Raw genomic sequence first — 13,743 nt, 5'->3', positions numbered from 1 at the left:
TAATAGCACATGCAACATTTTGAGTCACAATGTTTGTTGGCCTTCTTATGCCCTTAATGGCACCTTAGCAATCCCATTGCCATCAGTGAATTTGAAGAGCGTTAACTCATTGTAGTACAGTAAACGACTCTGTCTCATCTATAAGAGGGAAAAAGCTCTAGCTTGTTGGCTCTGGTTTTTTATTCATGGTGAAGTAACAAAGCAAAAACCTTGGGAGAAAACACTGCAAGCAAGAATATCTGAACATGTAAAAATGGAGGATCAGCTATTTCTTACATACTTTGAATAAAACCACAGAAACCTCTCTCAGGACCACAACCTCAAAAAAAGAGACAAAAACGATACAGCTAACATATGAAAACATTTTGCGGCATCATTTCTTATAGATGTCCGAGTCCAAAATCTCTAACTTACTACCTTTCAAGAAAATTAGTAGGACTTACCTATTAGTAGGACTGTCTATCCTTTCATTTGGCAAGGATAGCAACAGGTCTATCTATATCTATAGATAAAAATAAAAATAAAAATATAGATATCACACAGCAAATGAGTTTCAAGTTTTGAACTGAACCTGTTGAAGTTCTGATAGGTTCAATCCCAGTTTTTTCTGTAATGTGACCAACAATTACTGCTTGTTATCCATAGTAGGGTGTTCCAGTTTAAAGAGATTCTCTTTGGTTTCTCTAATTCAGCAGGCAATACACAATGTCTGTACTCTGAAAGAATCCAAGTAACAGCTAGACTGTTTCATGTTGTGTCACATCCAAAAATCACTCCTTAGACAGATGATCGCTGAACAACGCACCTTTCCAGAAAATTGTATGCTTTCTAATACTAGGTCTTTGTCAACAGACCAGCTCAGCTGTTTGCTATCTGGACTGCACATGAAAGAATGATCCATTTGTTTCTTGCTCTTCAGCTGCTCTTACAGAAGACAAGCAGGTTTCTGTACAGGACCCAGGAACAGAAGAAGGACTAATATATAATATGTAACTTGGCATTGCATGCTGTGAGAGTGGTGTTTGGGAACAAGGAGAAAGTGAAAAACAATATGTTCTGTGGAATTTTCCTTCATGTATATATTTTATCTGCAGTTGCAATGTACAGAGGCCAAGTTATTAGAGGTGAACTGGAAGAGAAGTCATAAAATGTCATTAACTTTAGCACTAGAAGTTAGAGATGGAAATGACCCATAAGACCTCTGCCAAAGAAAGATTGCTCCTTCCAGGACCATGCTAAGTACACCAAATAGGGAAGCATAGGAAGCACAATGCACCATACTTTAACCCTGCCTTTCCACCTTCTCGTCCACCCCCTGGGCTTCGCCTCTCTCCCTCTCCCAGGTGGCATGCCGTTCCAGCAGGTGCTGCTCTGATCCCGTCATCGCCCACCCACAAGCTGTGCCAGCACAGGAAGCCAGCAGCATAGGGGGGAAAGGGGGGTGGAGGGGGCAAGTGGACCTTCAGAAACAGGCTGCTGAGTTTTCATGGGTGCTTTTCAAGAAATAAACAAACAAATCTTATAATACGAGAAAATGAGAGGCTTTTCCTCACTGAATATGGATGAGAGATTTAATACAAAGAAAGCCTACTATCAGTATATAGTCGCAATATTTTCGTAAGGATTTGTCCTTCAGAGATAGATTATACAACTTTTCTTATTACAGGAATGTGAAGATTAAAGATCCCAAATGCTCTATATTTTTGAGTTGTTGTAATAAATGTGCCAGGAATCTGGGGAGATTTCAAAATGCACTTTAATCCATAGTGGGCTGAAAGCTGTGCACTGTAAGCAATTTTCATTGTTAGATAGAAGTAAATATAAATTACTGAAGAGTCAGAAAATCCTATTCCAACTAGCCACTCGCACAGTATTTCAATCATATGCATAAAGTCTTTTGGAAGGAAGGAAGGCAGGCAAAAAATGTGTGATAAACTACCACTTAATAACACATTTCAAAATTTAAATGTTGGTTTGCATATATAAAAGCTTCTCCTGCACGTCCTAAACTGCACAAATAGCTTTTCTATATGCAAACTAGCATCTGCAGCATGTACGTACCTATATCCAGGATGGTGCACACACAGGAATACATGTGAAAATTGAGACTTACAATTGTAGAGGCCGAGCTGAGGTCCCTTTTGAAGTTAGTTTTCAGATATTAATTTAAATATATAAAAGAGAAAAAATTGGGAGCTAATCTTTCTCCTTCCTCACCCTACTTATTTCAGAATTCCCCAACTGTTAGATACGAAAGGGTCTGAGAAGAAAGTATTATCATAGTTAATGCAGTGCCCAGTTATATAATGAGTTATATACCAGAGTGGCCGCTCCTGCATGTGGACAGAGGGACTTGTAACACAAAAGGCTTGAAGGAGGAGAGCAGCACTTCAGCAGCCCCCAGCTACTGGGAGGCTGGAGGTGGAGCTGGCTGGTGATAACTGGATGAATTGTTTCCATCACATGGTTAATGACTCAGCATCATTATACCAAAGTGTTTATTTTTTTCATCTTTACCAGCTTATCCAGCACACTTGTGTGGAAAAGAATGGGGAGACTGGGAGAGGGGAGGTAGGCATTAGTTTTGTAGCCTTTGCTGAGTGAGCATCGTGCATATTTTTCACTGCTGCTTTGCCATCTCTAGGGTTGTAACACTACAACTGTAACACCATCAGAGAGATTCCCACTGACTTCAATGAGCCTTGGATTATGGCTCAGGGCCCCCTCAGTCAATAAATACACCCTCCTCTTCCACAGCAGCAAGGAATTCTAACCTAGTTGCCTCTGTGCGCATGTATTGCTTCTACACACACACACACCGCTGGAAACCCATCACCTAGGTTGACACAGTGATGGTGCAAAGCAAACATTGACTACCTGGTTCCTGCATTCTCCAAAATATCAGGAGTTATGCCTCTCCACAACACTGGCAACTGCTGAGTAGAAATGGCCATGACAAGAGTGGGAGTAATCAGTCTATGTGCAGCATATACTGATATGTAGTTGCTGCAGTCGTCGTTCCATTTAGATGGTTCCCAGAATAAGAAAGTGATAGTATGTGTAGGTTTATTTTAAGTAGGGCTAGAACACACATATAGCTGGCTTGTACACAGTCCCCTGCAAATACTGCTTACTCAATGGGATATATTATGTCACCATGGCCCTAAATACCTCTGCTTAGCAGACCGCATTCAACACATAACTTTTGAAAAACAGTCACTTCCAATATCTTTTCTGGTGTCACTGGAGTGGAGAAGTGTTAATGTGGATTTTGATGTGTATCTGTATTTACTGCTAGCCCGCTGGCTCTCTGTCACTAGTGTTCATAAAGACACCCACAACAATGAACAGTGGAGCCTTGCTAATGCCTCCCACCAGCCACATGGCATGCAGAGCTTAAGGCTGGAAGGTCACGTATTCCTTCCCTTTTGTCCCTGTTTGGTGAAGATCTACCATGCAAGGGCACTCAGTTGCCTGCTTTGGACACTGTTTGGACTGGAAGGCCTTTCTCCAGCAGAAGGTACGCTTGCTCCCTAGTTTTCAAAATGAAATCCAACCAGCGAAAGGAGGATGGGCCCAATTCTGCACAGAAGTTTTGAAAACGATTGTTGTCATTGAAGTGTTAGGGACCATCCTGTCCCTGTGTCCTGCCCCAGTCAGCAAAGAATAGAGACACTGGGGACCCCAGTTCCTAAAGAGCACAATCACTGGTACCAGGCAGCCTGGTGCCATGGGATGCTCCTTGCTCCTCTTTCCAGCACCAACTGATAGCACACCGTAACAGCAGCTGCTTTTGCTGCTGAGGATAACACATGCATATGCTAACACAAGAAATAGCCCATTAGCTATTTTCTAGCTACTAAGAGCTACCTCAGTGTTCAGTCTCCTACATTAGCAGTATCTTCTAGGGCGAAGAGCAGAATTGTTGGCTGGGCAGTCATACTGCATGTAAGGTCACTACTTTGCACTAAGCTTTTCTACCATCTGTGCTTCTCAGCTCTCTTACTTAGTGGGGCAGCCAAAGGCAGAATTCAGCTCTTAATTTAGACCCCAAATGTTACATAAAAGTTACCCATCCCAGATGGACTCGGTCCCAAAAGTCACTGTTATAAAATATACTTGTTAAAGAGTTGATTTTACAAATGAAGATGAATCAATGCCTCCCCATGTTTATATGTTTGTTTCCTATTCCCTACTTCTAGGCATGTCCTCACTTAATAACTCAGGCACATGCCCAAAGAGTCGGAAGAGAACCTTTGAACTTAACAAATAGGCTATATTAACCAAGTAAGAAAATGCAGTTTGTGCTTAATTTAAATTTGATGAGGTTTGACACTTTCCATCACCTTGCATATCAGAAACAGCTCAAAGAAACTAGAAGGACTGTCGGCCCTGATGAGGGATATTAATACTTGCAGTAATTTGCAGGAAGAAAAGCAAGATGGAAGCCAGCATTTTCAAAAGCACCACCCATTCTACATGCCTTCAAGCAGGGTTCACTTGAGCCTGAATTTCTGCTGGGAAGCCACCAATTGCTGGTGACTGAGGACTCCTTTGGTCCAAAAAATAAAACCCTATGTACCTCAACTTGATAGCTCAGAAATGAGGCATCCTAAACCATGGTACTCTTGAAAAGATGGTCCAAAGTCAGTGTGTACTTGGGAAGTCTGAGAAACACTAGGAACACTAACTTCACCTCTGAGTCCTGTCCTGAAGGACAAGGCTCGCATGCAGAGCTGTTGGCACAACACACACTTGTGCTGCCTGTTCATGAGCAAGGTTACCAGAAGTTGTAGAAAAGGTGTGCATAATGGCCATATCCTCTCTTTTACAAGTAAAATCTTGGGAAGTGAAAAGAGGAACATATCAATTACATGAGCAAGTTCAGTATTTGTCCTCCCTTTAACCTAATGTTCTGAAGTGTGTGAAAGATTAGCATTAAGGATTGCCACAGACCATTTGCTGTAAACCTAGCTAGACAACTTCCTGAAATAAAAGAACAAATTTCAATTCCTAGGTAGAAACTTTCAGGCACATGAGAATATAACCAAAGAATAATTTACCGCAAATGTGGGCTACGTCTAGAAATAAGACAGATCAGTGGTTTACTTGACTCAAGAAGAAGAGGTTCTGAAGGCAGAGAGTCTGCTAAAGTGCCTGCATTTGGCAACCGTAACCTCACTGAGGTATCTAAGATCTCATGATTATTTCCTTCTCTAAGTATAAAAATACACTGACATTTTACTGATACCATTACATGATGGCTGTGGCTAAAAGATGATTTTTAAATACTGAACACCTTACCTGATGGTACCGTCTCTTCTCTTTTCAGGGAATTATCCCTGGCCACAGTAAAATAAAGAATAAATTCACATGTTAAAAATGCTTGGAAAAGTAATCACAGGGCTGAAGCATGCATTAACAAACCCAGCGTACCACAGTCAAGTGGGAAGCCTTCTAATAGCCTTACAATATCAGACACAACAGGTTGCTAATTTAACAAGCTTTACTAAACCAGCATTTCATGGCTGTTTCTCCCTTAAGTAGGCATTTTTGCTAGTTTTGATTCCTCACTAATTTTGATTCCTCACACTCATTTTTCTGATTTACTGATTTTCTAGGTATTTATTTATTTGAGTGTAACAAATCCATCTTCACAGTATACATGATTCTAAATACACCCAGAATGGATTATAGGAGGTTAGCTCCCTGGATGCACAGTAACTAGGGGACTCTAGAGCAATACCTGGGAAGTTGCTGGCTGCTAGTTAAACTCACTAGGTGCCCCCTTGGTGCCAGGTGTGCCTTCTGTAGAGCCAAGACTTTATCCCACATGTTTTCAGAGAATCCTAAAAAGGTGACTTGTAAGAATCGTCATTGCCCTGCAAGCCCATTCATATTATGGTGTGAAAATGTGAGCAGAAAATAAGCCAACCTCTCCACAATAAAAGGTAAAACTTCTCATGAACTCAGTGAGACTTTTGCTTCCTCTGCATATTGAATCTGCAATTCCATGGTAACCTTTCTGTAAACTATCAGTGAAATAGCGCTGCCTTGTCCCAGCCAGTTAGCCAGCAGCAGGCTCTGCTCACACCACCTGCATCTGGCACAAGTTAGTGGGACCCTCAGCCTGGAGAGGCAGGAGCATGGCTGCCTAGGGCAGAAAGGCTGTCAGGGTGTGAGACTGGGACCCCACTGCAGGAGAGGGGAAGCAGTCTTTGCAAAAGCAGGAGTTGGGAGGCTCCTTTTTGTTCCTCTGCTGGGTAAAGGGCTGGTTGAAACAGAAAAGAGGTAAGGGTGGGGGTGTCAGGCAATAGCAGTGGGAGGTAGAAGTGAACACAGTGGGAACATATGTTAATTAACTCTTAACAATTAGTAAAAAAATTAATTAATAACTCCTAACAATTAGGAGATTGTTAATTCATTCACCAGGTGATGGCAGGTTAGCCTGTGTTCACTGCAGTTAAGTGCATGTAGACTTGCACGCCACATACAACAGCACATGTATTTTTCACTTGCAAGGGTAGGCTTAGCCCACGGACAAGAAGTAGTGGGACTTCTTTTTTTCTGAGTTCTGGGTCTTCCCTGCTCTGGAAAGGATCAGTGCCTATATTGGCTGTCTAAGCTGAGAGAGTGTCAGGTGACCACAACCCAGGTGTTCTGCAACAGGTAGACACCTAATGGACAACCAAAGTGTCATCCAGAAAGAGGTACCTGGAAAAGCTTTTGCCACCCAGGACTCACTGAGTATCACACATAGCAGCAGACCCTCTCTCAACTGACCAGGACAATTCTGCAAAGAAGGGCAAGTGTCACTCCTGATGGAAGAGAATTTGGCAACAGGAGGTCTGTCATCTACCCCTATAAGAAGAATGAGGCCAAATCTGCCTCTGCTTCAACAGCGTCTTTAATGTTGTTGCTACATCTTCCCCCTACCTCTGAGCTCCCCCATAATCTTGCTTCTCTTGTTTGCTGGCTCCCAGTTCTTGCAGACAAGATGTGATGAAGCATATGGAAAGAATGCGCCCTACCAACTGAATGCAGGGTTTGTTTAAATAAGATTGACACTGAAAAGGTACAGGGACCTGCTCAGACACACCCAAGCACACCCACGGTCTACAGAGATATCTAAGTGTTGGCAGAAAGGCAGTGAGGAGGGCTCACATCATCCTCCAGAGCTTCCCAAGAACTGGAAAGATCCCAGGGAGACCTCCCTACGAAGAAGGCCATGTGTCCATTGACAAACCTAACTACTGCCACCCACAGTTATGGTGGCTGCATTGGTAGCTGTAGCAGTGGAGCAAAGGCAGAGAGAGCATATAAGGACCTTTCCTTTTTTTTTTTAAACCTGTGTCACAATGATAAAACCCTTTGATCTCCAGTCGCTCCACCGTTCCCAGCCCTGCCAGTAACAGCTATAGAATGGCAGGCAGAGTCCTTTGCTCCAGCTCTTCTCTCCTGAGGGAAGAGCTTTTCTACTTTTTCTACTACAGAAAGTAAACTTTGATTTTGAACAAACTGGATAATAATGTACCAAGGGTGCCCCTCCCAGAGAAGAGCAGAGGGGAGCACAGGTTTTGGGGCTAGGCCTAAGAGGACATAGCTGTTTTATAGGGATATAGTCCTTTCCTGGGTTACTTTCTATCGAAATGGTTTATGCCTACAGTTTTGTTTATATCAGACATAATCTGAGACAATTCTGGTTTAGAGTCAAAAAACCCACAAAGATGCAAAAGCTAGGAAGGAGGGTTTTGTGAAAAGCATCCTTTGGGATTTGCAGCTGTCCGGTGATACTGACCCTGGGTCTTCTCCATGGCCAGCAAGCATGTTTCGGGTTTAGTCAATACTTTGTATTCACATCCAGGACAAGTGGAGTTCAAATTCTTCCCAACAGACTAATTAGACAAAATATTTAGAAATGCTGTAATTCCATTCATGCTTTTGCCATAACATTTAGAGAAACAACAATTCTTTTCATATACCAAGAGCCTCTGACAGTGTCTATGCTGGAAAAACAGATAGTCCCTGCAATGTACACACACTTATACCCAAGCCTTCATAGCATTTGCCACAGAAATACCTGCTGCACCAGTGCACATGCATCCAAAATTTGCTCATATGGGCACACCTGAGAAGCCTTTAATTGGATTCAGAAGGGCTTGCATCTGTTCAATACAAGAGCAATATCATTTACAGCAGTAGCAGAAAGATAATCAGACAGGTTTATTCTCTGCCAAAATGGGCAATGTATATTTACAAAGCTTTTCTAGTTCCTTTGTTGTGCATTCTTTCCATACACCATTACAGAAAGATCATGTTAACAGCAGTGGCTGCTGCATGGTATCATATTGCCTTTTTATTTTTCCAAATAATTAACAACAAAAAAAAAAAAAAAAAAAAGAAAGAAAAGAAAGGATATCCTGGAAATGTTAAACAAACTATTCTATTTTCATTAGGCTGTAGCAAAATCATTAAAAACCTACTTATCTTTTTGGGGTTTTTTTGGGGGGTGGTGGTGATACAAATATTCTCTTGCTTTTTTTTTTGGATTAGAGTGTGTCATGATGAAACCATCACTGCGTCATGATCAGCGTGCTTAAGAGTGCAGCCAGCCAGTTCCAAAAGGGTATAAAAGCTAATGCCCAAGAGTTTATACAGTGACAGAGCCAATTCTAGTACTGATTTATTGAAACTCAAATTGGAGCACTTAGATTTCATTTCTGCCAAATGATGTCGTTGGAATGCCTAGTTATTTTCTCATGCGAATAACTGAAAAAAAAACCAAAACCTGGAACTCTTAAAATTAAAGGCCTTCTCTCCTTTTGTCAGGCTGCAACAAAACCAGCATATTTCCTGGTGCTTCTCTTTTGCCAATGCTTTTTAAATCATTAAGGTGCTGTTTGTTTGCTTTTTTAACATAAAACTTGAATGGATCTTCTGGGTTCAGGTACCTTATGCAGCAATCCAGGAGGCATGGGCTCCTCCCTTGCCCTACTCCACTCCTCTTCTCTGGTATATGCCTAATCCTGTAAACACCTTAAACGAGAGCTGGTTTTGGGTTCTACTATTTGCGCTATCAAGTGGGAAGGCATTTCATTTTTCTGAAATGAAAGAGCCAATTTATGCCCTTTTATGGACCATTTGAGAACGCGCTGCAGTGGAAACTTTTCTGCAATAAAGGTTCCCTTGTTTATGAGCCCTTTGTATTGCAAGTTGCAGTACCACTTGTTACACTTAGGGAGCATCCTGCAGGCTCTGGTAAGGAAATCAGACCTTCTCATTCCTTCTCCCCAGGATTCAGTATGGGTTTTCCAACACTGTCATTAGCCTGCCATCAACTTATTGCAAAGCTAGTGAAAAATACTCTATCTAAAGATAGTTTGTTCCACCCATGATATGAAACAGTATTCCTCAATATGAATAAGTGCATATTTATGAAGTAAACAATACCATGGGCTCCAATACAGTAAAACACCTTTTATTTACAATATGAAAATTCCTGTCACGCAAAGCTTGATCATGTTCAGCTGAGAACCACTTACCCCAGCCCCATCCTGTTTATATGGTCCCCCATTTGTTCCCCAAAGCTCTGACATAAGCCAAAAAAGCAATTATTAACAGGAGCTATTCTGCTCTCCGTTAAAACCAGTTCCATCAGTACTGACGCTGCAGTAAAAAAACAGTCTTTATGCATAAATTGGTCCTGCCAGAGGTATTCCGGTTGCCTTTTCAGCTTTGAAACAGTGCTTTTGTTTCCAATTTACAAAAAGCTTCCTTCACCACTGAGTGAAAGACCAACCTGACAAGCAGGCAAAGAAGAAATTTAGCTGACTGACTCTATCAGGTTTATAATAAAACTACAGAACATGTTTGTATCTCCATTTAAAAAATGAATGAGAGGGAAAAAAAGAGACAAAATATCTATCTGCCTATCTATCTAATTTTAAAACCTCAAATATTACTTAATACAGCAGCATGTGGTAGGTGTTATTTTTTAAATGGGAACATAAAAATTCAGTCAGTGATAATCTTTTGACAGTATTATTTAACCACAAATGACAGATAATAATCAACTGGAGGAGCTGAGGGTCTCTTAATACCATTAAACTATGAAGTTGTAGAAATGACAGCAAAATAATTACTGTTCTGCTTGTTGAGTCGTAGGAGCTTAGCTCCATGTTTCCATGGATATAGAGTTTACAGTTTACGGTTTGGTCTTTTCCTATTTAAAGATCAATACTGTGCTAAGGAGAAAGCATGACCGAATTCAACATTTCTTTTGGTGTTTAAACATCAGTGCTCCAAAGTGCCAGACATCCTGAGCATGCACATACAACCTGGGCTCAATCCAGGTACCCCATGCACATGATGCAAAGTGACTGAAAAACCATCTTAGCCACCTGGCAGAAGAACCCTGTCGTGTTCACAAACCTCTTGTCCCCGATACTAAACCTCCAGGGCATCTTTGCTCCACCTCCAAAACCGTGACATGGCAAGAGGTAGAGTTGGCTGGGCCAGGGCCCCTTGGCTTTTGTGATTTCGAAGACGTGTGGACTCACACGCCATCAGCTGTATATCAAAGTGGTTCTGTGATCATCCTTGAGTCGATCTTTTCCTTCTGGTGCACATTCCTGCCTCCTCTTCTTTCCCCACATGAATAATCATGGTCACTAGGGCAACCACGAGGTTATCAAGGTGGAAAGGAACGTCAACAAGGAACATGCATGGAGGAAGGTGGTTGCATGGACTGAGATCAGCATAAAACTGTCCATAGGGCAGTATCATGAGTGTTTTGATTTACCAAACCATCCCTAAAGATGGAGTTAAAGAAGAGCCCAATGTTTACTTCTCCATGCCTATGCCACACTGGGCTTGCAAAATGGAGAAGCTCATACCAGACAAGTGAATACCACCCTATTGCTGGTTTATCCGTTCTAGGCTTACAAAATCAGCTGGCATTTGGTCAATGAAGTTACTATTTATGAGCATGTTTCACATTCAGACCAATGTTCTGCTATTCAGTGTAGAGGTGCCACCCCGACTAAGTCAACAGGGTGTGGGAGAACAATGTCTGTGCAAAACGAATCACACCTCAGAAATACACGTGCCCCAGACTGAGGAGCTTCCAGGGCTGTAACCATGACACCAGCAAAGGCAAACAAGTCGGGCAAGAGATAATGAGAAATCATTGTGGAAGATGGAAATGGTGAGAATTTATGGAGCAGGTAGGCAAAACACACTTTCAGACCAGGCACTCAGTTGGCAGAAAATGGTAACAAAAACTGTTTAACATTTACTGGTGCAATTAACTTGGGGGTGGGGGTGGGGGGGTGGGGGTGGGGGGCGTGACAGAGGGTAGCTCTAGCTAGCACATTTTTAACTGACCTGACCCCAGAGTCTCGACAGTGCCATTGGTGGGGTATGGCAAGCCTGTCGGATGCCAGCATCTGTGAGCATGAAGAAGGATCGGGGTGTTTCCCAACACTTCCTGGCGCCTGCCTCCTGGCAGCCCAGGCTGTCTGTGTCCCTTCCTGGTTGGTGCCCTCCGTGCAGTGCTGCCTTCCTTTCCCCACTATGCTCTTGGACAGGGGGAGTCAGAAAAAACAGAAGCTTTGAAGACAGTAAGTCAGCCAGCTGGACTGGAAGACCTCACTAAGAGTAGCATTTTAGATGAAGGGGATCTGGCAGAGGAGGATTAACATTATCAGTAGCCATCAGTTAAGGACGTGAGAGAGAGGGAGAGAGAAATGGTTTTAGCAGTGTGGAAGGGGCTGAACTTCAGCTGTTTAATAGAGAAAGCTTGGAAATACCATGCTCGGAAACTCTGCAGGTGGGGTGACTAGACAGAGGTACTGCCAGCCTAATTTGCCTCCCACTCTTGATCAGAATACGCAAGTCTCTGGGGTAGCAATGGTTTCACTTCCAGCTGCAACACTGTTTTTTTGAATCCCATTATCACCCATTCCTACATTTCTGAGCAATTCTCTGCTCAGACTGAAGTTTCCTCGCTTTGTCTCCTCGTCAGAGAAGATTTCGCTGAATCCTTTCAGCCACGGCTGAATTTTGCAAGAATAAAAAATACATCTGCAAGACTTGCAGGACCCGACAGCCTTTCCCATCTCCTCATCACAATGAGGAGCAAAGCCCTTCGCAGCGGTCTTCAGCAAGGCTGAGTGCCTGCATCTTCCCCCTCCCCTCATCTCAGTAGGATGTGCGTGGTACTCAGCCACTTTGGAAAAAATCAGGCTATTTCCACAGAAATTAAGTCATCTCTTGGCTAAATCCTATCATGTGCTGTTCAGCAGATGTAGGGGGCCTCTTTTTCTGGCCTATGTAGCTGATCAGGTTCTCCACGCTCAAGAAAGCACTAGCACAGAGGACCAGCTCACCATGTGGGCAAGCTCACGCAAGAGTTTACCACGGCGTGTGGTTTTGGGTTGGGGGGGGGGGGTGGCCAGTTTATTAGGCTTGCTAGCACGACAGCTGCCTTTGGAGGAAGGCCCGGGTGTGTTTTTGTTTCAGAATGTACTGCCTCAACCATCCCAAAGAATCTTGGTTTGGCCAGGAGGAGCCCTGCAACTCAGGGCCTTTCAGCAGTGTTTCCTCCTCCCTAATTCAGGCAGGATTTAGCTCTGCAAGAGCAGCACGGCTCAACCTTAAGACCATTCTTTTAAATTTTTTTTTCTTCCTTTTTGTTTTTATTTTTAAGTAAGGTATAATTACACACAGCACACAGACTCATGAATCAACCTGATTCTGTTGTGACAAGTTTAGCTCTGGGTGTGTGATCCGTCCTAGGAGATCACACAATTTTTCCTTCTTATCCCTTTTAATAGTAAAGTACTCTTGCCTGCCCTCTCTTTCTTCTTATTTAATCATCAGCTGTTAAAATGACATGGAGAATAACACCTCCATTTGCCCAAACTGTTCAGCTTGTCATTTGACATCTTTCTCTCATGATCACAAAACAGTTTCCCTGTTTACTCTCCACTCTGGCATGGACCTTCTGGTTCCTTCTTTGTTCCTTCCTTTCTGTGTGTGTCTAATACCAACTTGTCTACTGCTGTCCTGCTCTGGTGGAAAAATATGAAGGAAAAAAAGACAACTAAAGGCCGTATCAAAAGAGATTTCTTTGAAAAGACAGGTGGCTGAACAACTGCTTATATCTACAAATCATCTGACAAGGGGCAGGTAGAGAGTACACCAACATTTGTGATCATGCGGTTGATCAGTGTCCTTTCACATCCTTTGCCTGCCTCCTTTCTTACTGCTTTTTCCCATCTGCTTTTTTGTCATATGAGTAGATGCCCACGATAAGGTCTTTGCAAAGAGGACTCTCTTTATTATTTGTGGCTGTGGTGACCAGAGAAACAGGATTCTTAAAATGCAAGCAATAAATTGTACTAATTTATATCACCCTATAAGATGTTACTTGTAGGCCAATTACCATTATACTCCAGATCTAAGATTCACCTTCACTCATAGGATTTGACCTCTCTCCAGTACTGATGTGGACCACACAATTCAGCACGCTGTAATGGTCTTACGACCTTGTAATTCTCTTTTTTAAAGATCAATACAGTTCTTTTAAAAGATTTTATGAGAGCAGAAATAAACACTGCAAGCTACCAGCTGTCTTAATCAGGCCGAATGAAAACCAGTCCCATCATCACAAATACTGAAAGATCAGATGGCAAAGGACAGAGTACTGTTGAAGAGAGAGTAATGGCATCTGAACAGTCC

Source organism: Falco naumanni, chromosome 2, assembly GCF_017639655.2.
Source record: "Falco naumanni isolate bFalNau1 chromosome 2, bFalNau1.pat, whole genome shotgun sequence".
NCBI classification, from domain to species: Eukaryota; Metazoa; Chordata; class Aves; order Falconiformes; family Falconidae; genus Falco; species Falco naumanni.
Note: the sequence above shows the minus strand (reverse complement) of the source record.